Source organism: Somniosus microcephalus, unplaced genomic scaffold, assembly GCF_052327205.1.
Source record: "Somniosus microcephalus isolate GS21.2 unplaced genomic scaffold, FLI_Smic_1.0 unresolved_chr4, whole genome shotgun sequence".
Lineage (NCBI taxonomy): Eukaryota > Metazoa > Chordata > Chondrichthyes > Squaliformes > Somniosidae > Somniosus > Somniosus microcephalus.
Genome location: NW_028225182.1, coordinates 45,348,354 through 45,376,022, shown reverse-complemented (window position 1 = coordinate 45,376,022; position 27,669 = coordinate 45,348,354). Strand labels below are relative to the sequence as shown.

Sequence of the window (27,669 nt, the reverse complement as noted above, 5' to 3'; positions counted from 1 at the left end):
AATTTCAAAATGGTCACTGTATGTACTCCTAGCCCACCTCGCATCTTCCACCCTTCATAAACTTGAGCTCATCCAAAACACTGCTGCCCCGTGTCCTAACTCGCACTAAGTCCCGTTCACCCATCACCCTCCTGTGCTCGCTGATGTACATTGGATCCCAGTTGAGCAGCACCTCGATTTTAAAAGTTTGCAAATCCCTCCAAGGCCTCGCGCCTCCCTATCTCTGCGACCTCCTCCAGCCCTACAACCCTCCAAGATCTCTGCGCTCCTCCAATTCCGGCCTCTTTCGCATCCCCGATTTTAATCGCTCCACCATTGGCGGCCGTGCCTTCAGCTGCCTGGGCACTAAGCTATGGAATTCCCTCCCTGAACCTCTCTGCCTCTCTTTCCTCCTTTAAGACGCTCCTTAAAACCTAACCTCTTTGACCAAGCTTTTTGTCACCGACCCTAATATCTCATAGAAACATAGAAACATAGAAGGTAGGAGCAGGAGTAGGCCATTCGGCCCCTTGAGCCAGCTCCACCATTCAATGAGATCATGGCTGATCATCCAAATTCAATACCCTGCCCCTGTCTTCTCCCCATATCCCTTGATCCCCTTAGCCTTATGTGGTGAGGCGTCTAATTTTGTTTGATGGCTGTAAGTGAGGAAAATCTGGAAGAACTAACAGACTCAGGTGTTACCTAGATCAATAGTTTTATTACGAGTGCACACGGGAGAACTATCTCAGCTACCCTTAGCTAGAGACATCATTCTCAAGGGAAAAAGTGGCAATACAGCTTAGTTTATACAGTTTATTAGACAATACCCACTTATTACTAATGGGGGTGTATACATGAGAATATTGATGCTTCATTGGTTTACATGATTAATCAATCAACTATTAGGCCTGTCCTTTGAACTTGAGTACCCTCTGGATATGTCAGTAAAAAGCTTATCGACTGTAGAGGCTTCATATTCATGAGCTATCTCTTACTCTTGTTATCGGTATGGGAAAGTATTTTCCAGCAGAGACGTGGCTGGGTGAATACAAAGCCATATTGAATTATGCAGCTGGCTGACTACTCTTCAAGGCCTTATTTGCTGCTATTCATTAATCGTGCCTTTGTACTCTTATCTCTTCCAAGAACAGGCTCTTTCTAAACAGTTACCACCAAGTTGTAATTACAAGCAACACTTCAGAATGTCTTTGGTCAGCTAAATTTATTTATGTTAGTTTAAAAAGGGTTAATATAGCCAAGTATCCCATGGTGCTTTGTGTTTGTTTTCCAGCCTAACAAGACTGAATGGTACCTTTCAGACATATTATACCGGTCAAATATTGAGGCCCACCCCTTTATATCCCCTAAGCCAAATTTTATCCTAACAATCCCCCCTTTTGGCCCTTGGCTAAGCTCAAGGTAGCCAACCCTTATCCGTCACCCATGGTTGCCCATAGGTATGCCCCGCTTGGTGTTGCCCTCTTGCAAACACCTAAGCATCCCCTGGATATTTACATATGTAAGATGCTGTACCTCATCTTAACCAGGTTCCCTTCATGGTGGCCACCAGTCCGGGTGGAAGCGAGGCAGAACATCTGATGGTTCTATCAAACTATGATTGTCTCCCCTTCTATATGCACCTTACCCCATTAGATACTCCTCCCGGTACCACTCAGATGTGTTCTTTGTTGAGATAAAAGAGACACTGGGGACATTCCCACCCAGGCTGTTTTACTGCCTTTGCCAACCTTTTCATCCTCTGCCTACGACATTTATTACAGGCCATGAAAATCAAGAAGCACATTACAACAAACTGCACTACTACTAATACATGTGAGATTAATCTAATCCAAGGATGGCTCTGTATATTTAGTCCCCAACTCCAGAGGTCATCCCACCAAGTGGTGACTTTAATTTGATCAATGTTATACAATGTTTTTATTGCTCTGTTGTAGGTTATAATAAACCTTCTGGGAGAGGCGTATCTCCATTCGCAATACTTTCAAGTGTTCAGGCAACGGGGGTATCGGATACCCAAATGTGTTCTGATAGTCCTTTAAGTCTTTCTTGATATCTTCAGAAACTTGTAAGGTGGTGAGGTTATGCTGGTGTATCTCCACCAATTCCTCATGTCCAATCCGTACCGGGATTTCAGGAGTGAAGCAGAACTCTGAACTTGGAATATCACAAGTTAGATTGGCATATTTAAACATTTTCAAATTAGTTGTAATGCAATATTCACCCTTTCCGGCATATGGTGGGTGGGTTTTAAATCCGCCTCTAGAGCCTCCATGGTACAGTTAATATCCTGATTGGTACCAGTATTGTTAAACCCACACTGTGCTTCTGGACTGTGTCCAATACTATGTAGACATACAGTGATAGCATGTCTAGTAACACATCCCTCCAATTTCGTTCCAGCCAAATTTCCTTTAATCTTTACAGCATATGGTAACACATTGTGATGGGATATTTGCATTCCGTCCTTCACTACCCCAATATTCTGGATTCAGTACACCTCTCGTCCTTGGGCTTCGGGTGCCATCGCCGGTATTACCAATACCAACCCGAGGAGCCCTCCCCCGTCAGGTTTACACTCGACTTGTGTGGGGTACACCCGCACCATTGCTCTCAACTGGCAATCCATCAAGCTCCTGCCTGCCAACATCCGTTTAGAGGTACCGTCCCCCTTGTGCCCACCGGTCAGGTTCGCCCTCAATTGTTGATTCGTTAACCATAAGGGTACTTCCCCTGCCTGTATCTGGGCCAGCTTTTCTCTGGTTTGTTCCACAATCCAGTTACCATATGTGCTACATATGTCATTAGCAGCCGCCTGCTGAGATGCATTGTATTCTTCCTTTATTAATTTATTAATGGTTTGGGAGTGTGTTTCTAGCACTGTAGCAATCCTTTGCAAATGTATGGTCAACGTTTGATCCTCAGATAATTCCTTATCCGTATTCTCATTTGTTTTTTGTAATACAGCTTTAATGCGAGACCCTATGTCTCTAACCTTTTGATCCAGTGTCGCCAAATCAATAGTACTAACAACTGAGGTAACAACAGAAAATGCTGGAAAAACTCAGCAGGCCAGGCAACATCTGTGGAGAGAAAAAAGAATCAACGTTTCGGGTCGTACCCTTTGTCAACAACTGAGATACCCACATTAAAGGCAGTTGCTGCGACATTTATCACAGACCTTTTACGTCTCCATATTTGTTTATCTCTTTTACTGTGCCCACCACCACTCCATGTCACGCCTTGTTTTAACACTTGAGTTAGAAGGTGTTGATATAATTGTTGAGTTTTCTTAGAACACCACGTAGGTAAGGACGTATCTGTCAAATCTAGCACTATCGGTACAAGCTCATGTTACACATTATCATAGCTTCATCAAAGGCCTAAGAGCGTTAAAAAAACAAGCCTGAAGGCTTTGTGTCTTAATGCGAGGAGCAGTCGTAATAAGGAGGATAAATTAGCTGCGCAAATAGAGGTAAACGAATATGATATGATTGGGATTATGGAAACATGGCTCCAGGGTGACCAAGGCTGGGAACTCAACATCCAGGGGTATTCAATATTCAGGAAAGATAGGCAAAAAGGAAATGGAGGTGGGGTAGCATTGCTGGTTAAAGAGGGGATTGACACAATTGTAAGGAAGGATATTAGCTCTGATGATGTGGAATCTGTATGGGTGGAACTGAGAAATACCAAGGGGCGGAAAACGTTAGTGAGAGTGGTATATAGACCCCCAAACAGTAATGCGGAGGTTGGGGATGGCATCAAAAGGGAAATTAGAGAAGCGTGCAATAAGGGCACAGCAGTTATCATGGGTGACTTTAATCTACATATAGATTGGGCTAACCAAATTAGCAACAATACTGTGGAGGAGGAATTCCTGGAGTGTATACGGGATGGTTTCCTGGACCAATATGTCAAGGAACCAACTAGAGATCAGGTCATCTTAGACTGGGTATTATGTAATGAGAAAGGATTAATGAGCAATCTTGTTGTGCGAGGCCCCTTGGGTCAGAGCAATCATAATATGATAGAATTCTTCATTAAGATGGAGAGTGAAGTAGTTGACTCAGAGACTAGGGTCCTGAATTTAAATAAAGGAAACTACGATGGTATGAGGCGCGAGTTGGGTAGGATTGATTGGGGAATGTCACTCAAAGGGTTGACGGTGGATAGGCAATGGCAAACATTCAAAGATCGCATGGATGAACTACAGAATTTGTTCATCCCAGTTTGGCATAGAAATAAAACAAAAAGGTGACTCAACCGTGGCTAACAAGGGAAATGAGGGATAGCATAAGATCCAAGGAGAGGACATATAAATTGGCCAGAAAAAGCAGTAAACCTGAGGATTGGGAGCAGTTTAAGATTCAGCAAAGGGGGACAAAGGGATTAATTAAGAGGGGGAAAATAGAGTATGAGAGTAAGCTTTCAGAGAACATAAAAACTGACTGTAAAAGCTGTTATAGATATGTGAAGAGAAAAAGAATGGTGAAGTCAAGCGTAGGTCCCTTGCAGTCAGAATCAGGTGAATTTATAATGGGGAACAAAGAAATGGCAGACCAATTTAATACATACTTTGGTTCTGTCTTCACAAAGGAGGATACAAATAACCTCCCAGAGATGTCGGGGAACATAGGGTCTAATGAGAGGGAGGAACTGAATGAAATCAGTATTTGTAGGGAAATGGTGCTGGGAAATTGACGGGATTGAAGGCCGATAAATCCCCAGGGCCTGATAATCTATATCCTAGGGTACTTAAGGAAGTGGCCCTAGAAATAGTAGATGCATTGCTGGTCATCTTCTAAAATTCGATAGACTCTGGAACAGTACCCATGGATTAGAGGGTAGCTAATGTTACCCCAATATTCAAAAAAGGTGGTAGAGGGAAAACAGGGAATTACAGACTGACATCGGTAGTGGGGAAAATGCTAGAGTCCATTATAAAAGATGTAATAGCAGAGCACTTGGAAAATAGTGACAGGATCAGACAAAGTCAACATGGATTTACAAAAGGTAAATCGTGCTTGACTAATCTACTGGAATTTTTGGAGGATGTAACTGGTAGAATAGATAAGGGAGAACCAGTGGATGTGGTGTATTTGGACTTTCAGAAGGCTTTTGATAGGGTCCCACATAAGAGATTAGCGTGTAAAGTTAAGGCACATGGGATTGGGGGCAAAGTATTGACTTGGATAGAGAACTGGCTGGCAGACAGAAAGCAAAGAGTTGGAATAAACGGGTCTTTTTCTGAGTGGCAGGCAGTGACTAGTGGGGTACCGCAGGGATCGGTCCTAGGACCCCAGCTATTCACAATATATATTAATGATCTAGATGAGGGAACTCGATGTACGGATCAGCCATGATCCTATTGAATGGCGGAACAGGCCCGAGGGGCCGTAGGGCCTACTCCTGCTCCTACTTATGTTCTTATGTAATATCTCCAAGTTTGCAGACGACACAAAGTTGGGTGGGCGTGTGTGCTGTGAGGAGAATGCCGAGAAACTCCAGTATGATTTGGACAGGTTGGGTGATTGGGCAGAAGCATGGCAGATGCAATATAATGTGGATAAATGTGAGGTTATCCACTTTGGTGTCAAAAACAGGAAGGCAGATTATTATCTGAATGGCAATAGATTGGGAGAAGGGGAAGTGCAACGAGACCTGGGTGTCCTTGTGCACCAGCCGCTGAAGGTAAGCATGCAGGTGCAGCAGGCGGTTAAGAAGGCAAATGGTATTTTGGCCTTCGTAGCGAGAGGGTTCGAGTACAGGAACAAGGATGTCTTGCTGCAGTTGTACAGGGCCTTGGTGAGACCACATCTTGAGTATTGTGTGCAGTTTTGATCGCGTTATCTGAGGAAGGATATTCTTGCCATGGAGGGAGTGCAGCGAAGATTCACCAGACTGATACCTGGGATGGCAGGAATGACGTATGAGGAGAGATTGTGTCGATTGGGCTTATACTCGCTGGAGTTTAGAAGAATGAGAGGGGATCTCATTGAAACTTATAAAATTCTAACAGGACTGGACAGACTAGATGCAGGAAGGATGTTCCCGATGGCCGGGGACTCCAGAACCAGGGGTCATAGTCTAAGGATAAGGGGTAAGCCATTTAGGTCAGAGATGAGGAGGAATTTCTTCACCCAGAGAGTGGTGAACCTGTGGAATTCTCTGCCACAGAAGGCAGTGGAGGCCAATTCATTAAATATATTCAAGAAGGAGTTAGATATATTTCTTAAGGCTAAAGGGATCAAGGGACATGGAGAGAAGGCAAGGATAGGGTACTGAGTTTGGACGATCAGCCATGATCTCATTGAATGGCGGAGCAGGCTCGAGGGGCCGAATGGCCTACTCCTGCTCCTATCTTCTATGTTTCTATAAAGGGATGTACGGCTGCCTATCCTTTCCCTGTTTCTTGGATTGCTTTAATCAGAGCATGCTTTAATGTACGGTTCATGCATTCCACCATGCCCGAACTTTGCGGACGATAAGGTATGGGGAACTTTTGTTTAATTCCCATTAGTTTACACATATCCTTCATTATTTTGCCCGTGAAGTGCATTCCTTGGTCGGAATCTATTTGTAAGGGTGCCCCCCCATCTAGGTATGACCTCCTCCGCCAGGATCCGCGCTACTGTCCCTGCGGAATAATCTCGGGTAGCAAAGGCTTCCACTTACCTAGTAAACTGATCAATGATTACAAGGCAGTGCTTCTTCCCTTGTGATTGAGTCAATGGTCCTGTAAAATCAATCTGCAGATTCTCCCATTGTCCCTTTGGCCGTGGTTGATGGCGCATTTTTTTATTTTAATGGTTCCTCCTGGGTTACACTGCACACACACCATACAGTCGTGGCAATGTTTATCGATGGCATTATTCAGTCCTTGTCACCACCAGCATCGTTCTATCATGTGCTGCATGGTTTTGGGGCTTGCGTGATCAATGCCATGGTACAGTCGCAAAAGGGTTTCCTGTATACAGCTGGGGGTGATAACTTTCCCATGGTTCCGCCACAGTCCATCTATATGACTTTCTTTACCCTCCTTTGCTCTCCACCCTTGCTTTTCTTCCTCAGGGGTACCTTGGTACAGCTGATACAAATTAACCTCAACTATGGGGGTGCAGGTGGCCATTGGACATTTGTCACATTGACATATTTCTTTATAACATAGGGGTGTTTCCTCATCCTCCTGTTCTGCAGTGGCCCGTGCCGTTGCATCCGCCCATGCATTCCCCTGCCGCTCCTTATTTGCTATCTTCTGGTGCGCTTTGATTTTATTTACGGAGGCTGCAGTAGATGTCTCGGCGGCTTCTACTAACGTTCGTACTATTGCTTCATTCTGGATGGTATCTCCACCAGAGGTCATGTAACCCCTTCTACTCCAGGGTCCCGCATAATCATGCACTACCCCCGAATGCATATCTACTATCGGTGTGGATGTTCACCCATTTCCCTATTGTGTGGCAGAGCCACCAAGAGACTCTTGCAGTAATGTATATAATTGCCTTTAACAGGGGTTCGTTACCTTTAATTGGTTGCTTTGTATAAATAGCGTGGGTTCGGTAAAATGTCGATCCAGCGCGATGACGTCATCATGCAGGTCACGTGACATTCCCAATGGCAGGAAACGTGATGACGTCATGATGTCAGAGGGGGGAGGCGTTCTCTCTCAGTCCTCGTGGAACCAGTTTGAGTACAGACCTGTTTAGAGTTTCTCCTGCGTTTTTGTTTGTAACTTTTACCAGTTTGCATTAAACCTCATTTGGTTAGCTGATAGTTTCAATCTCAGTGCTTTCGTTAGGAATTTGACCATTCCTACAATTGCATATTTTAGTGCCTCTGCTATTGTTACTGATTCTGCCACTTGTGCGGATAGGTGACCTGCCAATTTGCTTCTCCGGACTACCGTCCCGTCTCCATTTACTACTTCCCAACCTGTACGTGCTACTCCATCAGTTACTTTCCTTGACCCATCTACATACAGGGTTAAATCTACTTGCTCCATTGGTTCTTCCCCAATTCGTCCTACGTTTTCATTTTCTTCCGTATCCGCACACTTGTGGTCTTCTCCCTCAGTGACCACCCATTCGGCCGGATTGGTCTTAATGTCCCTAACTATTTTTACGGATTTATCCTTGGGCAGTGATATTGCTTCCCATTTGGCCCTTCTCCCGTCCAAGAGAGTTTTCAGTCTTCCTGTATTTAGCAGCTCTACAATGGTGTGGGGAGTAGGCAGTACTGCTTCCCCCATCACAGTAATAGGTTCACTGATTCTGATTGCCCATGCCGGGCAATCAAGGGCTTGCAGGCAATGGCTAAAGCCAGCCGCTACTGGGTCTATTTTAGCAGAATAGTATGCTACCAGTCTTTGCTTATCCCTGTGGTCCTGTGTTACCACCGCTGTGTCATGCCCCCCATGGTTGTGGCAATGGACGTGAAAAGGTTTCCTCATATATGGCAATCCCAATGCGGGTGCCGATGTAAGGGCTTGTTTCACTTTACAAAAGCTGTTTCTTGGTCGGGGCCCCAGTCCACCAGCTCCTGGGATGGTTTTCCCCCTTTGATCAAATCCTGTATAGGCTGGGCCATTTCTGCATATTCTGGGATAAAGTTCTGGCAATAATTAAATAGCCCTAATACCTGATTGACCCCCTCCCCTCTCTGGCGCGGTCCCTTCCTGCTGCCATCTCTAGCTGCTTGTAAGTACGGGACTGTGAGAAATCAAAGCACGCAGCCAGTGGTTGCGTGCTGCTTCTGCTAGCTTTCCTCTTGGTCCTAGTGCCCCTCCCATCTGTCTTCGGGCATTTGTCTCTTCCCTTGTGTTATGTATCCTAGGTAGATTACTTCGTCCTTCCCTACCTGTACTTTTTTAGGGTTTACTTTTAGTCCTGCATTCTGTAGGGCTCCCAGTACCGTAGTCAATCAAATATTGTAGAGGGACCTGCCACTATCGGATGTTCTTGCGGAGCAGAGTTATCTTATTCAATTTGGACTACATCAATTTACGCCACAATGAAAGTCTGGTTTTAATAGGTTAATTTACCTCATAACTCCAATTTAATCCAGTTCAATTTTTTTTAAGTAACCAGTATCACTTGGAAAAGAAAGCAGGAAGCCATTTTAACAAAGAAACAATCACTCATGCCTTGTAAACATTCACATTCAAATTGATTTTCTTCCAGGCACACTGGCAACTATAACGTCAAGGCTGAAGCTTATCTTTTGTAAAATAATGAACAGATAAAACAAAACAAAATAGCACATTCTTGCAGAAAACAGTAAATTACGTCATATTTCTTATTGTCCTTTCTTCAGATGTCTTTCCAAAATACTGTAAAAACATTGAATATAACTGGAGAAAATTAGTTTTTCAACATTTAAACAAATCATATCAAACTGCTTTGGAAGATTTCCCCATAGCAACTGCAACTCCAAGGTTAAATCTTAGACTGAAACTTAATTTTTTGTTAAACAAATTGTTTTTGTTCTTCAGTTTTTTTTTACACACCAGCTTAATTTAAATTAGTTCAAAGTTTTTTCAATTCTGGGGGCACAATCTTATTCGCACATTCTTAAAACTTCCAAAATCCAAGACAAAAGGGTTAAATGCTTTTTTAAACACAGAGAAGTGGGTGGAGCTAAAACACACAACAGACATTTTTCGTTTTTTTAAGGACAGACTTTCAGACAAGGGAATATTGTAACTTCTTAAACATTCATAGTCAGGAAAACATTCACACTTTAACACACAATTTCATACAACCTGAAATTCCAGCATAATTTTAAGGTACCTTTCACTCAGCTAATCTTGGGGGGAAAATTGGGTGAGTAGCGCCACCTGTTAGCGCCTAAAGAGGCAGTCAGTGGCTGTAGCGCCACTGGCTGCACCTCCCGTGATATTCAGCAGGGGCGCTAATGGTGGCGTTAGCCATTTGCGCTGTGCCGCCACCGATGACGTCATCGGTGTGCGCAGCGCCCCATTCATGCCCCGTTCACGGTTCACGGGGCCTTGCTGTGCTGGCAGCGGCACAAGTTAAGGTGGAGGTGCGGGGCGGCCGCCTTTTTCGGTGGCCGCCTGCCAGCACCTCCGTCTCCGGCCGCCTGACCCCCCCCCCCCCCACCGCGGCATTGCCGGCTGTTTCCCGAGAGCCTGGCACTTCTCCTTGGTGCCGGGCTCGTTTGCTGGCACTCGTGAGCGGGGATCGCGCTGTTGCAGGCCCCTCCCCCTTAACAATGGGAGGAAGGCCTGCAGTACCACAGCGTGCCGTGCCGCAGCGTGTGGCGCTGCGGCACTTTGCGCTGCGATATTCAGTTTCAGCGCCCTAAGAGGGATGCGGAGCGCCTCGAGCCTCGCCCCGTCTCCCTCTAGGGGCAATGAAACTGAATATCTGACGATCGCTAAAGCCTCGAACGCTGCGCTAAATCCAGCGCTCAGGCGACTTTGGCGCCACTTTGGTGCCCCAACCCAATTTCTAGGCCAAGGCTTGTGTTTTATTTGTCTCAGCACAGATGTTAATAACTTCCATGTTGGTAAAGCTTTAAGTTTATCTTTTTTTCCTTTTTAAATCGGTGACTCAGCAGCTTTTCCTGGCTTTCCAAATCCCTGTTTTTTTTCCTTCCTTTGCTGAGTTTTTAAATTGGTTAGCCTGCAAATTAGATCTTTTTCCTTCTTTATCTCTCCCTTCTGTTTTGATTCCTTATATTGTTTCTGGTAACAAGCTAAGATTACCATTCCCCCTTTTCCCTCTTTATCTTTGGTTTGCCCCCTCCACCAAGCCCTTTGGCTCTCTGCACTGTCTTCGGGATCCCATCCTTTCTTTTTCATAGTTTCGATAAGTTTTTGATCTTTGTCCGCTAAATAGCGGGTGACAGAGTCGGGATCTCCTCCTTTATTTCTGCATCCTTTTTAGGCATTCTATCTAACTTCCGACTTACTTCTCAATGGTTCTTATGTTACTCTATCATTCACCCACACACACTTATTTTGCGCACACTCACTCGTCACGGGATCACGATCCTGTGGTGTTTATAGTTCCCGACACCTACTTGATCCTGGCCGTTACGTGGGACTACGTCCTCTTAATTTGGGCTCAGGCTAGGTGTTTGAGATAGACAACCACCGTTGTCCGTGTTGATCACCCCATGACTCTCAAGGATCCAATCTTATACTTTATCGGAACAACGACACAAAACTTACACTCTAAACAGACAAAAACTTATACTCTAAACAGACAAACACTTATACTCTAAACACCCTTTAACTTGAATCCCTTCGGATCGTCACCCAGTATTTCCGTATTCTGGGTTTCTAAACCCTTTAGTGCTTTCCCACCTGGGTTTCTAGACCCTTTAGTGCTTTCCCACCTGGGTTTCTAGACCCTTTAGTGCTTTCCCACCTGGGTTTCTAAACCCTTTAGTGCTTTCCCACCTGGGTTTCTAGACCCTTTGGTGCTTTCCCACCTGGGTTTCTAGACCCTTTAGTGCTTTCCCACCTGGGTTTCTAAACCCTTTTATACCTTAAAACGCGTCCTATTGGTCCACACCTGAAGCCTGTTGCTCCTTCACTCGCTGTTCTTTATACCACCGCTACCCCGATCTGCCTCGCGGACTTCCACGTTAAGGGTGAATATTGCTACTCACCCTTCCGTGTAGGTCATTGTGGAGGATCGATCAGCAGTCCGGCGGTATCCCACTTCTGACACCAAGCTGTAAGCGAGGAAAATCTGGAAGGTAAAACAGAACTAACAGACTCAGGTGTTACCCAGATCAATAGTTTTATTACGAGTGCACACGGGAGAACTATCTCAGCTACCCTTAGCTAGAGACATCGTTCTCAAGGGAAAAAGTGGCAACACAGCTTAGTTTATGCAGTTTATTAGACAATACCCACTTATTACTAATGGGGGTGTATACATGAGAATATTGATGCTTCATTGGTTTACATGATTAATCAATCAATGATTAGGCCTGTCCTTTGAACTCGAGTACCCTCTGGATATGTCAGTAAAAAGCTTATCGACTGTAGAGGCTTCATATTCATGAGCTATCTCTTACTCTTGTTATCGGTATGGGAAAGTATTTTCCAGCAGAGACGTGGCTGGGTGAATACAGAGCCACATTGAATTGTGCAGCTGGCTGACTACTCTTCAAGGCCTTATTTGCTGCTATTCATTAATCGTGCCTTTGTACTCTTATCTCTTCCAAGAACAGGTTCTTTCTAAACAGTTACCACCAAGTTGTAATTACAAGCAACACTTCAGAATGTCTTTGGTCAGCTAAATTTATTTATGTTAGTTTAAAAAGGGTTAATATAGCCAAGTATCCCATGGTGCTTTGTGTTTGTTTTCCAGCCTAACAAGACTGAATGGTACCTTTCAGACATATTATACCGGTCAAATATTGAGGCCCACCCCTTTATATCCCCTAAGCCAAATTTTATCCTAACAATGACGCTCCTGTGAAGTGCCTTGGGACTTATTCTATAAATACAAGTTGTTATCGTTGACGTTATGTACTGTAAAAATTGTCCCTACAATCTTGAGGAACCAGCTGAGATTGTGACCAGTATCTAATCTGCTGCAAATCTTGTGGTTTCAGAGATGCCTCTTGTGTATTTCAAAATGTAAGTTACTTGGCTCACTCAGTAAGTGCCTTTTTTCTGAGTGTCTGTTTATACAGGTTCCACTGTACTTTATATTCCTGCGTTAGTTTCATTAATTCACGACCCACCGACATTATTCCGTGCTCCCCATTCGGTACTTTCTAGGCTTCCCCCTCCAATTCCAATGCTCCCTCTCGTTTGGTATCATCAGCGATCCCCCTAACAGGTTTCTATGTTTCAATGAGATCACCTCTTATATTCTTATATAAACGAGGCGTGTAAGATCGCAAAGGCTAGGGAAAAGGTTCCTCTCTGGCTACAGGTGTGGTGCCGGAGGACTGGAGGACTGCTAGCGTGGTACCATTGTTTAAAAAGGGAGAAAGGGATAGACTGAGTTGTTACAGGCCTGTCAGCCTAACCTCAGTGGTGGGAAAATTATTGGAAAAATTTGAGGGACAGGATAAATCATCATTTCGAAAGACGCAGATTAATCAGGGACAGTCAGCATGGATTTGTTAAGGGAAGGTCGTGTCTGACTAACTTGATTGACTTTTTTGAGGTGGTAACAAGGAGGGTCGATGAGGGTGGTGCATTTGATGTAGTCTATATGGATTTTAGCAAAGCTTTTGACAAGGTCCCACATGGCAGATTGGTCACAAAAGTAAAAGCCCATGGGATCCAAGGCAAAGTGGCAAGTTGGATCCGACATTGGCTCAGAGGCAGGAAGGGTAATGGTTGAAGGGTGTTTTTGTGACTGGAAGGCTGTTTCCAGTGGGGTTCCGCAGGGCTCAGTACTGGGTCCTTTGCTTTTTGTGGTACATACCAATGATTTGGACTTGAATGTAGAAAGTATGATTAAGAAGTTTGCAGATGTTACAAAAAGTTGGCCGTGTGGTTGATAATGAAGAAGAAAGCTGTAGACTGCAGGAAGATATCAATGGACTGGTGGGCAGAATAGTGGCAAGTGGAATTCAATCTGGAGAAGTGTGAGGTAATGCATTTGGGGAGGGCAAGCAAGGCAAGGGAATACACAATAAATGGTAGGACATTGAGAAGTGCAGAGGATCAGAGGGACCTTGGAGTGCATGTCCACAGATCCCTGAAGGTAGCAGGCCAGGTAGATAAGGTGGTTAAGAAGGCATACGGGATACTTGCCTTTATTAGTCGAGGCATAGAATAGAAGAGCAGGGAGGTTATGCTTGAACTGTATAAAATACTAGTTAGGGCACAGCTAGAGTACTGCGTGCAGTTCTGGTCACCACATTACAGGAAGGATGTGATCGCACTGGAGAGGGTACAGAGGAGATTTACGAGGAAGTTGCCTGGGCTGGGGAATTTTAGCTAGGAGGAAAGATCGGATAGGCTGGGGTTGTTTTCTTTGGAACAGAGGAGGCTGAGGGGAGATTTAATTGAGGTGTATAAAATTATGAGGGGCCTAGATAGAGTGGATAGGAAGGACCTATTTCCCTCAGCAGAGAGGTCAATAACCAGGCAGCATAGGATTAAAGTAATTGGTGGAAGGTTGAGAGGGGATTTGATGAGAAATCTTTTCACCCAGAGGGTGGTGGGGGCCTGGAACTCACTGCCTGAAAGGGTGGTAGAGGCAGAAACCCTCATCACATTTAAAAAGTACTTGGATATGCACTTGAAGCGCCGTAACCTGCAGGGCTACGGACCAAGAGCTGGAAAGTGGGATTAGTGTGGATAGCTCTTTGTCAGCCGGCACGGACAAGATGGGCCTCCTCTCTACTGTAAATTTCTATGATTCTGTGATTCATCCAGAACACTATTTAGGAATTGATGGGCAAAAATCATAGAATCATAGAATTATAGTATGTTTAGAGCACAGAAGGAGGCCATTCAGCCTGTCGAGCCCGTGCCGGCTCTCTGCAAGGGCACTTCAGCTAGTCCCACTCCCCCGCCCTTTCTTCGTAGCCTTAGACATTTTTTTACTTTAGGTACTTATCCAGCTCCCTTTTGAAAGCCATGATTGAATCTGCCTCCACCACCCTTTCAGGCAGTGAATTCCAGATCCTAACCACTCGCTGAGTAGAAAAGCTTTTCCTCATGTCGCCTTTGGATCTTCTGCCAATCACCTTAAATCTGTGTCCTCTGGTTCTCGACCCTTCTGCCAATGGGAACAGTTTATCTCTATCTACTCTGTCTAGGCCCCGCATGATTTTGAACACCTCTATCAAATCTCCTCTCAACCTTCTCTGCTCCAAGGAGAACAACCCCAGCTTCTCCAGTCTATCCACGTAACTGAAGTCTCTCATCCCTGGAATCATTCTTGTAAATCTTTTCTGCACCCTCCCTAAGGCCTTGACATCCTTCCTAAAGTGCGGTGCCCAGAACTGGACACAATGCTCCAGTTCCGGCCGAACCAGTGTTTTATACAGGTTCATCATAACTTCCTTGCTTTTGTACTCTATGCCTCTCTTTATAAAGCCCGTATGCTTTATTGAACCGCTTTCTCAACTTGTCCTCCTGTTCACCTTCAACGATTTGTGGACATATACCCCCAGGTATCTCTGTTCCTGCACCCCCTTTAGAATTGAGAATAAGAATCCAAGATCCATCTAGATTCCCCTTCCGCCATCCTGACTGTCACATGATACTTCAAACGAAACTATGAGAGTGGAGGGCACGGGTTCAGATCAATGAAAGTCAAATGTAGAACTGATATCAGGAGGTTCCTCGCACAAGGAATGTTCAAAATCTGGATGGACTTCCAGATAGAGTAGGACAGGCAGAAACTCTGGGATCATTTAAGGACCAATTGGATGTGATAATGGGCAGAGGGGGTGGGGAACATCATAGACTAATAGAGTGACACAGCACTAAAAGGAGTCCATTTGGCCCATCATGCCTGTGCCGGCTCTTTGAAAGAGCTCTCCAATTAGTCCCACTCCCCCCTGCTCCTTCCCCATAGCCCTGCTAATTTTCCCTCTTCAAGTATTTATCCAAATCCCTTTTGAAAGTTACTATTGAACCGGCTTCCACCGTCCTTTTCAGGCAGCGCGTTCCAGATCGCAACAAATGCAGTGTTTTTCTGAATGGAATGATGTTAGATGGGCCAAATGGTCTCCCTCATCCGCAATTGTCACCCGATCTTGCTTTGAGCTTATTTTTTAGGCTAGTCCGTCTAAGACTTGAATACTGCTTCCCGGTCTGGGAAGAGTCATCAAACGCCCCCTCACTCTCCTGGGAATCGAGAAAAAACTTGTCACCATATCTTCCTACAACCTCTCTCTCTCCTTCTCTCACTCTCACACCTGTACTTCTTATTCTATTTTATCAATGCCACTATAGTCAGTGCTCATTTCTTTAAATTAATTCTCTGGATCTGGGCGTCGCTGGCGAGGCCAGCATTTATTGTCCATCCCTAATTGCCCCTGAGAAGGTGGTGGTGAACTTTCCTCCCATGTCCCTCTTAAGCTCCAAATGCCCCCCTCTTGCATTTCCTCCTCCTTGCGCTCTCACTGTGTTGAAGTGAAGAATCATGCCCAGCCTCCTATTTTAACTCATTATAGGGGGCAATTTTAGCTTAATTCGCTGAGCGGGACTCCCACGGGATTGGATGGAGCGCCAGTTTCACACCCTGCCCGATATCGCTCTCCACTGCAACATCCCGCCAGTTTCCCGATGGGTGCGTTAGATTGAAATTGCCCCCACATTGTCTCCCAGGATCTCAAACCGCTCGAGCGCCTCCCCTTCCCTCGCTATCCCATTCTACAATCTACAGGCTTTCAAATCCCAAGCTCATTCTCAGCTAATCGTTACTACCTCATCTTACCTCAACTTCTTGTTGGACATCCTGGAGCGACGTATGTTGGCCATCTTGGGAAGTTCAAAGTTCAAGAGTCGAACTTCTTTGTATCTGAAAGCAACAGGTTTTCCTGGAAGTGTCGTAAAAGGAATGCTTTGTCAGGCTAAACAGTATGACACTGAAGTCTCAGGTAAGGCATTGCTTATTTTCTGAAATGTAAAGTGCTTGAGTAAGGGAATAAGTGTTAGTGACGAAATCACCCAAGAATGGTTAATGTTTAGTTTCAGGGTAATAAACAAGGGAAACATAGAAACATAGAAGATAGGAGCAGGAGTCGGCCAATCGGACCATCAAGCCTGTTCCACCATTTAATGAGATCATGGCTGATCACCCAAATTCAGTACCCTGTCCCTGCTTTCGCCCCATTTCCCTTGATCCCTTTAGCCTTAAGAAATATATCTAACTCCTTCTTGAATATATTTAATGAATTGGCCTCAACTGCCTTCTGTGGTAGAGAATTCCACAGGCTCACCACTCTCTGGGTGAAGAAATTCCTCCTCATCTCAGTCCTGAATGGCTTACCCCTTATCCTTAGACTCTGACCCTTGGTTCTGGACTCCCCGGCCATCGGGAACATCCTTCCTGCATCTAGTCTGTCTAGTCCTGTTAGAATTTTATAAGTTTCAATGAGATCCCCTCTCATTCTTCTAAACTCCAGCAAAAACAAGCCCAATCAACCCAATCTCTCTTCATACGTCATTCCTGCCATCCCAGTCTGGTGAATCTTCGCTGCACTCCCTCCATGGCAAGAACATCCTTCCTCAGATAAGGCAACCAAAACTGCACACAATACTCAATAATACACAATAATGCAAGTAGGTATCCATTAGAGACAGATAACAGTTGGGCAAAGATGCTAGAAAATGTTACACCAGGAAGTCTCGTTTAAGAGAAATGGTTCCGAGGTAAACAATTGCAAACTGTTTACATCGATAGTCTGTTTTCCGAGGATTTGGGAAAGAGAGACATCATTTTGACATTTTCCTTTGATGTAGTCAAAATATAATATTATTATTATGGTGTATAAAGGAGCACAGTTTTCAACAGTTTGTCAGAAAGATACAGTACTCGAAAAATATAGAAGCCGGTAAAGCCACTCTCCGTATGCAGTTAATACTGATCACCTTTACAGTACATCAATAAAGTCTGTTCTGCATACTCCACTACGAAGCCTCGGCCTTACTTGAAACATGTTGTTCTGAACCAGAGGAGTAAGGAGGTTGCTCAACACTTCTCACCTGCTGTTTTCAGCCTTATAGTGTCAGCCGTGTAGGACGTGTGGAAATACCCCTCACCCCATCCAATAGGTTATAGAGTTCGGCCTTGAGACTGAGGAGAAATTACACCAGAACTTTTATTGATCCTGAGAGGGATTCAAAACCCCCAACCACTATTCGAGTGCTTGCTGTTTCGGAAATTGGCATTCGCATTTCCTACATTTCAAAAGCACTTCATTGTCATTGGCTGTGAAGAGCTTTGGGATGTGCTGAGTGACATGAATCAGTCATTCATGAAAGAAAGACTTATGAAATAACACTGAGCAGCCTGCGGCACGGGCCCAGCTTGCGCAGGACATTCTTAACAGGAACTAGTGAAGGACACAACTAGACCGCCATGTTGAAAAACAGTTGATTAAAGCTTCGTTTAACGCTTAGACCAAGTGCCTAGTAGTTTTCTTACATCACTGAGGCCGTGAAAGGCGCTATATAAATGCAAGTCTTTCTTTTTTGATGCGGCCCTGTATTTTAGGCCATCGGGTCTTCATCTGCTGCCTTGATTTGGTCCATACGGGAAGTGTTAAATACAGCATCTTCATAGAATCATAGAATGATACAGCACAGAAGGAGGCCATTCGGCCCATCGTGACTGTGCTGGAGCATTTCGTCAAAGCAATAGACGAATAGAGCTAAATACAGGCTGACCACCAAAAATTGGAGGGGGCAGAATGAGAGAAATTTATATCCTAACTCCACCTGTAACTCCTTCTTTGACCGAGATTGCCTCCAGGGATATAAATTCATAGTCTAAAATGATTATTGTATATTGTTCACATAGCACTCCATCACTCTGAGATGTACTGCTGCCCAAGCTCACTGCCTGAGCTCAACCCATCGAGTTAATCCTTGAAGAGAAGAGTTCACAAGGGATTGGAACCAAAGCCGTGCCGCATCAGTTAGTGACCCGAACGATATTACCTGTTCCGTGGGTCATTCACCAGTAACTCCTGTCATTCAGCATTTAGCAGGAAATCATACAGCATGGAAGGAGGCCATTCGGCCCATTGTGCCTGCGCTGCCTCTTAGAAAGAGCTCTCTGATTAGTCCCATTCCATCTTGCTCTTTCCCCAGCACGGGTTAGATACAGAGTAAAGCTCCCTCTACACTGTCCCATCAAACACTCCCAGGGCAGGTACAGCACGCGTTAGATACAGAGTAAAGCTTCCTCTACACTGTCCCATCAAACACTCCCAGGGCAGGTACAGCACAGGTTAGATACAGAGTAAAGCTCCCTCTACACTGCCCCATCAAACACTCCCAGGGCAGGTACAGCGCGGGTTAGATACAGAGTAAAGCTCCCTCTACACTGTCCCATCAAACACTCCCAGGGCAGGTACAGCACGGGTTAGATACAAAGTAAAGCTCCCTCTACACTGTCCCATCAAACACTCCCAGGGCAGGTACAGCGCGGGTTAGATACAGAGTAAAGCACCCTCTACACTGCCCCATCAAACACTCCCAGGGCAGATACAGCACGGGTTAGATACAGAGTAAAGCTCCCTCTACACTGTCCCATCAAACACTCCCAGGGCAGGTACAGCACAGGTTAGATACAGAGTAAAGCTCCCTCTACACTGCCCCATCAAACACTCCCAGGGCAGGTACAGCGCGGGTTAGATACAGAGTAAAGCTCCCTCTACACTGTCCCATCAAACACTCCCAGGGCAGGTACAGCATGCGTCAGATACAGAGTAAAGCTTCCTCTACACTGTCCCATCAAACACTCCCAGGGCAGGTACAGCACAGGTTAGATACAGAGTAAAGCTCCCTCTACACTGTCCTATCAAACACTCCCAGGGCAGGTACAGCACGGGTTAGATACAGTGTAAAGCTCCCTCTACACTGTCCCATCAAACACTCCCAGGGCAGGTACAGCACGGGTTAGATACAGAGTAAAGCTCCCTCTACACTGTCCCATCAAACACTCCCAGGGCAGGTACAGCACAGGTTAGATACAGAGTAAAGCTCCCTCTACACTGCCCCATCAAACACTCCCAGGGCAGGTACAGCACAGGTTAGATACAGAGTAAAGCTCCCTCTACACTGTCCCATCAAACACTCCCAGGGCAGGTACAGCACAGGTTAGATACAGAGTAAAGCTCCCTCTACACTGTCCCATCAAACACTCCCAGGGCAGGTACAGCACGGGTTAGATACAGAGTAAAGCTCCCTCTACACTGTCCCATCAAACACTCCCAGGGCAGGTACAGCATGGGTTAGATACAGAGTAAAGCTCCCTCTACACTGTCCCATCAAACACTCCCTGGGCTGGTACAGCACGGGTTAGATACAGAGTAAAGCTCCCTCTGCACTGTCCCATCAAACACTCCCAGGGCAGGTACAGCACGGGTTAGATACAGAGTAAAGCTCCCTCTACACTGTCCCATCAAACACTCCCAGGGCAGGTACAGCACGGGTTAGATACAGAGTAAAGCTCCCTCTGCACTGTCCCATCAAACACTCCCAGGGCAGGTACAGCACGGGTTAGATACAGAGTAAAGCTCCCTCTGCACTGTCCCATCAAACACTCCCAGGGCAGGTACAGCACGGGTTAGATACAGAGTAAAGCTCCCTCTACACTGTCCCATCAAACACTCCCAGGGCAGGTACAGCACGGGTTAGATACAGAGTAAAGCTCCCTCTACACTGTCCCATCAAACACTCCCAGGGCAGGTACAGCACGGGTTAGATACAGAGTAAAGCTCCCTCTACACTGTCCCATCAAACACTCCCAGGGCAGGTACAGCACGGGTTAGATACAGAGTAAAGCTCCCTCTACATTGTCCCATCAAACACTCCCAGGGCAGGTACAGCACGGGTTAGATACAGAGTAAAGCTCACTCTACACTGTCCCATCAAACACTCCCAGGGCAGGTACAGCACGAGTGAGATACAGAGTAAAACCCCGGTGTAATTTTTTCCCCTTCAAGTATTTATCCAATTCCCTTTTCAAAGTTACTATTGAATCTGCTTCCACCGCCCTTTCAGGCAGCGCATTCCAGATCACAACAACTCGCTGCGTTAAAAAAATGTCTCCTCATCTCCCCTCTATTCTGCCAGTTACCTTCAACCTCTCTTTACTGACCCTCCCACTAGTGGAAACAGTTTCTCTGCATTTACTCTGTCAAAACCCCTCTGATGTACTCTCGGGCGTATCTTCACGCTGGAGCACAAATTTAAAAGTTGGATTTTTATTACTGGTTACCTTCTCGGAGATGGGGGTTGGGGGCAGGTGGTGGGACACTGGTGGGTTAGATACAGGCCATTCACCTTTGCAACCAGGTTCCAAAACCAGCCCAGACCGGCTGACTGCAAGTTTCCTCGCTCTGTTGGACAGTCACAATCGTGCTCCCATAGTGAGTATGGTCTTTATATATGTGAATCTTTGGGATTGTAGCAAAATGTGTTTTGCGGGTTCCCATAGCCATTTCTGCCACGTCCAGCATGATCCGAGCACCAAACACATCTTCCCCTCACCCCCCCTTTCAGCATTCTGAAGGGACCGCTCCCTCCGCGACGCCCTGGTCCACTCCTCTATCACCCCCAACACCCCTTCCCCTTCGCCTGGCACCTTCCCGTGCAAGCGCAGGAGATGCAACACCTGCCCATATATCTCCCCCCTTCCCACTATCCAGGGCCCCAGCACCCCTTCCAGGTGAAACAGCGATTTACTTGCACTTCTTGCAATCTAGTATTCGCTGCTCACGATGTGGTCTCCTCTACATTGGGGAGACCAAACGCAGATTGGGTGACCGCTTTGCGGAACACCTCCGTTCAGTCCGTAAGTGTGACCCCGAGCTTCCGGTGGCCTGTCACTTTAATTCACCGCTCCATTCCCACTCGGACCTCACCGTCCTTGGCCTCTTGTATTGTTCCACTGAAGCTCAGCGTAAGCTCGAGGAACAGCACCTCATCTTTCGATTAGGTACTTTACAGCCTTCTGGACTCAACATAGAGTTCAACAATTTCAGACCAGAACCTCGGCCCCTAACTTATATATATTTTTTATCCACGCCTTTTGTTTGTGTCTTCTTTTCTTTTCTCCCACATGGCAGCTGTCTTTCATTCTGCCAGCGCAATTTACACTTCATCTAGAGCCATCCTTTGTTTCTGAACCTGTCCCATTACCACCTCCTTTTGCCTTGAATATCTCTCAATGTCTCTTAACCTCTCCTGCCTTCTATCCTATCACAGACCTTCCCTTTTGTTCTTTCACCCCTCCCCCCTTTCCCAGCCCCTACACTTGCTTAAAAATCTGTTCCATTTCCTGCTTTTTTCCAGTTCTGACGAAATGTCATCGACCTGAAACGTTAACTCTGTTTCTCTCTTCACAGATGCTGCCTGACCTGCTGAATATCTCCAGCATTTTCTGTTTTTATTTTTGCTGATTAAGATTGGCTGGGCATTCTGCTTGACCGAAGGCTGAGTTGCTGGGTAAATTCCGTAATCAACAATCGAACTTTTGCGGCTACAAACTATTTGCAGGTTAAGAAATGAACGATTAGGTGTTACAAAGCTACCATCAAGACTTCCTGAAAGGAGGCCTGCAAGACAGAACACCAGCCAACGACCGTCGCGCAATGCAAATTGTGCTGCTGATCACCTCTGCAAACCCTTTGCAACCCTCTCAGATATTGTTCAAGTGCCCTCGAGTCTGATAAGGAGATAAAGACGTTAATAGCTGACAATAGCCAGCGGACTCGGGTACACAATGGAAGAATGCCAACTCGACCAACTCCTCCCACATACTGGAGACAGAAGGGAACGCCCCTTTTGCAGCACCCACGGTGATTTTCTGAGCAGAATAAAAGACAACAACCAAAAATGTATCTTCACTGCAGTCGGAAGGAGGTGGTTTGGTCGGTCATCTCGCCTACCAGGATAGGGCTGCAGTCGGAAGAGGGGTGTGACTTGGTCAGTCGACCCGAAGAACCTACATTGAGCATGGACTGACCATCAGTGGGTGATGGTATGTCTTCTTCTTAGGCAGTCCCTCGGAACCGAGGATGATTTGCTTCCACATTAAAAATGAGTTTGCAGGTGACTGATGAGTCCAATGCGGGACCTACAGTCTCTGTCACAGGTGGGGCAGACGGTGGTTGAAGGGGCGGGTGGGTGGGGTGCTTGGGTTGACGTGCGCTCCTTGCGCTGCCTGCGCTTGGCTTCTGCTTCCTCCCGGCGAAGAGACTCGAGGTGTTCGGTGCCTTCCCAGATGCTTCTCCTCCACTTTGTGCGGTCTTGGGCCATGGATTCCCAGGTGTCGGTGGGGATGTTACACTTTTTCAAGGAGGCTTTGACGGTGTCCTTGAAGCGTTTCCTCTGCCCACCTGGGGCTCTCTTGCCGTGCCGGAGCTCCGAATAAAGCACTTGTTTTGGGAGTCTCATATCGGGCATGCGGACAATGTGACCTGTCCATCGGAGCTGATTGAGCGTGGTCAGAGCTTCGATGCTGGGGATGTTGGCCTGAGCAAGAACACTGACGTTGGTGCGCCTATCCTGCCAATGGATTGGCAGGATCTTGCGGAGGCAGCACTAGTGGTACCTCTCCAGTGCTTTGAGGTGCCTGCTGTACATGGTCCATGTCTCTGAGGCATACAGCAGGGCAGGTATGCTGTATGCCTCAGAGACATGGACCATGATGGTATGTAAATCCTATCCGCAACATATGTTAGTGGTGACGGGCATTGCATTGCATTGCAACAAGTTTGACATTGTATTGTACCCTTTGACCTCTGACGTCTCAATAAAGTTAAGTCGGAATCCGCGTTTGTGTCGATTACTCACTTATAATTCTCAGGTCCGAGCCTTAAACCTGTGACATCCTGAAAGGAAACATCTTACACCCCAGAGGGCTGTGGATGCTCAGTGGTTGAGCTTACCCAAGGCTGAGACCGCTAGATTTTGGGAGTCTAAGGGAGTCAAGGGATCGGGCGTGAAAGTGGAGTTAAGGCCGAAGATCAGCCATGATCTTGTTGAATGGCGGAGCAGGCTCGAGGGGCCGTACGGCTGACTCCTGCACTTGATTCTTATCTTCGTATGGTCCCACAGCAAAAGAATCTACCTCAAATCAGGCAAGTGCATCGAGTCCGAGGTCTGGCGCCTAACTGGAACATACCGCATGGGTATAGGGTGAGTCTGAGAGATATTTGGACTGAATTTTCCCCTAAAAAAAGGGGTGGGTTTGGAGCGTGGGGACAGTAAAATGGTAAAAAAAAAATGTGATTCCGGATCCGGCCTCCAACCTGCCCACTTCCGGTTTCTGCGGGGGCGGGGCGGGTGGATGGTGACCAATCCGCTGCCAAGGGCCGGCACCTCAATTTAAATATTGTAATGAGGCTGGAAGTGTTAAGTCTGTGTGTTATAATGAGAATTACTACACAGACCACAAGAGTAAAATTTAACAGATCTTTACTAGTCGAAGGTCAGGACGGAACTGCCCAATAAATCATTACACAGCACTTATATACCGGTGTGGTCACCACCGGTATTACAGTATACAGCAGCCAAGATAAAGTAGTGCAACTCTTAAAATAGTTCTCTTAAAGGTGGAACGGTTACATACACCACAGGAAGCCTCTATTTCCCCCTCCATTTTGAATTTAGCTGCCTGGGCACGGGTTTCACACAATTCGGGAAACCCGGCAGCTAAACCGAGGCAGGGGCTGCTGCATCCAGGAGGTAAGTGGGTTTATAGCGACCTCCTGGATCTAGGGTCCCTGCCTAACCCACCCCCCCGCGATCAGAGAGCCCCTCACGAGGCCTCCGATCATGTTCCCAGTCCTCCAAACCCCTCCACCCACCCCCTGGCCTCCTCCCACCCAACGATGGCGATGAGGCTGGCCAAGATCCTCCGGTGGCTGGACCCTATCCTCCGACCCGTCGCGTGATCCCCGTTACCCTCCCCAACATTAACCCTAATCCCACCCTCGCTCACCGACCCCCATTCCCCCGATTGGTGAACCCCCCTCCCACCGTGATCCTCGACACACCCCCCCACCACCGCGATTCCAGACCCCGTCCTGGCGATCCTCGACCTCCCCCACCCGCCCAGCCCAGTGATCCCAACCCCTCTCCCATGATCCCGGGCCCACGATCCTAACTGAGGCCTACCTTATGTTGTAGATTTATGTCTTCATTACCCATGGCCTTTATGGCCTTCTTGAAGGTCTGGACAAACCTTTCAGCTAATCCATTGGTGGCGGGATGGTATGGGGCGGACGTGTAGTGCTTAACCCCATTGTTTTTTAAGAACTTCCTGAATTCTTCGGACACAAATTGCGGTCCATTATCAGAACAGATCTGTTCCGGCAGCCCATTCCTGGCAAATATGGTCCTTAATACTGTGATGGTTTTTTCCGTGGTGGTGGAGGACATCTTTATTACCTCCGGCCACTTGGAGTGTGCATCCACCACGATTAAGAACATTGAGTCCATAAATGGACCAGCAAAATCGATATGTACCCTTTGCCATGGAGATGAGGGCCACTCCCATGGATGTAGAGGAGCTTGTGGTGGGGCGTTTTGGACCTTCTGGCATCCTAGACAGCTCTTGGTCATTTCTTCGATGTCTCCATCGATACCTGGCCACCACACAAACGCTTTGGCTAGGTTCTTCATTTTTACTCCACCCAGATGCCCCTCGTGAAGCTCCTTTAGCACTTTATGCTGGAGTTTGGGTGGAATCACCACTCTGGATCTACACATCAAAGTTCCTCGGCGCACTGACAGCTGCTCTCTTCTTTGCGAGAATGCTGGCAACAGTGGTTCGCCATGTGCTGGCCATCCCTTCACCGTTAAATCGTAGACTCGTGAGAGAGTCGGGTCATTTCTCGTTTCCTTTTCGATGGTAGAATTTGTTACTGGTAGACATTCCACTATGGTTGAGTGGAACATCTCCACTGGGTCCACTGTAGGCGCCTCTTCTATCGTTGGCAACGGTAGGCGCGATAACCCGTCAGCATTGCCATGCTGTTTTGATCCTTTGTATTCTATGTCATATTGGTGTGCCCCTAGGAAAAGGGACCACCTCTGTAGCCTTTGTGCTGCCATAATGGAAACGCCCTTTTTAGGGTTGAATATGGATACCAACAGTCTGTCAGCAGTGTAAACTTCTGGCCCTGCAGGTAATGATTAAACTTCTTTACTCCCCACACCAGGCTGAGAGCCTCCCTATCTATCTGAGCATAGTTGCGCTCAGCGGAGGTCAATGATCTGGATGCAAATGCGACTGGCCTTTCCGAGCCATTTGGCAACTTGTGTGAGAGTACTGCTCCAATACCATAAGGAGAAGCATCACAAGCTAAACGAATAGGTAGCGTTGGGTTGAAGTGAGCCAACACTTCCTCTGAGGTGATCAATGCCTTGCTTTTGCGAAAGGCCTTCTTACAGTCCTCGCTCCACTTCCATGGTACTTCTTTCTGCAAAAGAGCATTCAGCGGGTGCAGCACTGTGGATAGATTTGGCAGAAACTTATGGTAATAGTTAATCAACCCTAGGAATGACCTCAACTGGGATACATTTTCCGGAGCGGGAGCCTTCACAACAGCTTCGATCTTGTCAGGTGACTTGTGCAGGCCCTCCTGGTCAATGACTTGACCACAGTACGAGATCCGTTTCTGAAAGAACTCACATTTCTGGTGATTAACTCGAAGGCCATATTCCTTCAACCTGGTGAGCACCAGTTTCAAATTTGCAAGGTGTTCCTCATCGTCATCTCCTGTAATCAGGATATCATCCAAGTAACATTGAGTGCTTGGAATTCCCTGTAATATCTGCTCCATGGCCCTCTGCCAAATTGCTGGAGCCGAAGCCACTCCAAAAACCAGTCTATTATATTGATACAAGCCTCTGTGCGTGTTGATTGTGAGATACTGGCGCGACTCTTCCTCAACTTCCATCTGTAAGTACGCTTGCGCCAGGTCTATCTTGGTGAAGTGTTTCCCACCAGACAATGAAGCAAAGATGTCCTCAATCCGCGGAAGCGGATATTGCACCGTGTGAAGCACCGGATTAACTGTGATCTTGAAGTCTCCACAGATGCGGACCTTCCCCGGTTCTCCTGGCTTGTTACTCGATGAACACTTCATGACGGGAACAATGGGCGTGGCCCACTCACTCCAGTCCACCTTAGACAGTACTCCTGAACGTTCAAGCCCTTCCAGCTCAGCTTCCACAGCAGGTCGTATCGCATAAGGTACCGGTCTGGCTTTGAAAAATTTTGGGTTTGCATGTTCTGCAATCTTGATTTTTGCCTTAATTCCTCTCAGTGTTCCCAGTCCCTGTTGGAACACCTCTTTAGCCTCATCCAATATTCTGGACAATCGTTCAGGTTTGACATCTTTTTTTCCGGAATCTACCGTTATTGCTTTTAGGGAGTGCCAGTCCATATTTATTTTCCTGATCCACTCCCGTCCCAGAAGTGGTGGACCTCCCTCAGGTAGTACATATATGTCCATTCCTTGGTGTTCTTTGCCCTTGTGTACCACCTTGACTTTTATCTTTCCGATGGGGTATACTTTTTGCCCCGTGTATGTCTGCAATACTATCTCCGTATCCCGTAGGGGAATATGTGTGAATAACCTTTTGTAATCTTGCTTATTCATGACCGTCAACGCCGATCTGGTGTCCAATTCCATCTTCACTTGGACTCCTGCTATCTGAAGTGTGACCCAGATAGTTTGTCGGTCAGCTTCCTTACTCACATTGTGAATTCTCAGACTACCCAGTTCCTTGCTGTTGGAGTCTGAATCCGAATTCTGTTCATCCGAACTCTTCTCAGCCACCTTATGTACCTTTCTGCACTTTTCCTGCGGTGACTTTTTGTTGCTGGTCTTCTTTCCTGACCGGCATACTTTAGCTATGTGACCAAGCTTGCCACATTTTCTACATTCCTGGTTTTTAAACCAGCATTGGTTCTGATCGTGTGTTGTCTTTCCACAACGATAACATTTTGTTGTACCCAA

General features: G+C 46.5%; 1 long non-coding RNA gene and 1 pseudogene across 1 annotated transcript in view; one reads left to right on the top strand and one right to left on the bottom strand.

Annotated features, from left to right (window-relative positions):
- LOC147090674 (uncharacterized) overlaps positions 1–27,669 on the top strand; it is a 109,459-nt gene that overhangs the window by 42,106 nt on the left and 39,684 nt on the right. The gene's annotated exons all lie outside the window — the stretch shown is intronic.
- On the bottom strand, positions 695–3,751 carry LOC147090676 (uncharacterized; annotated as a pseudogene).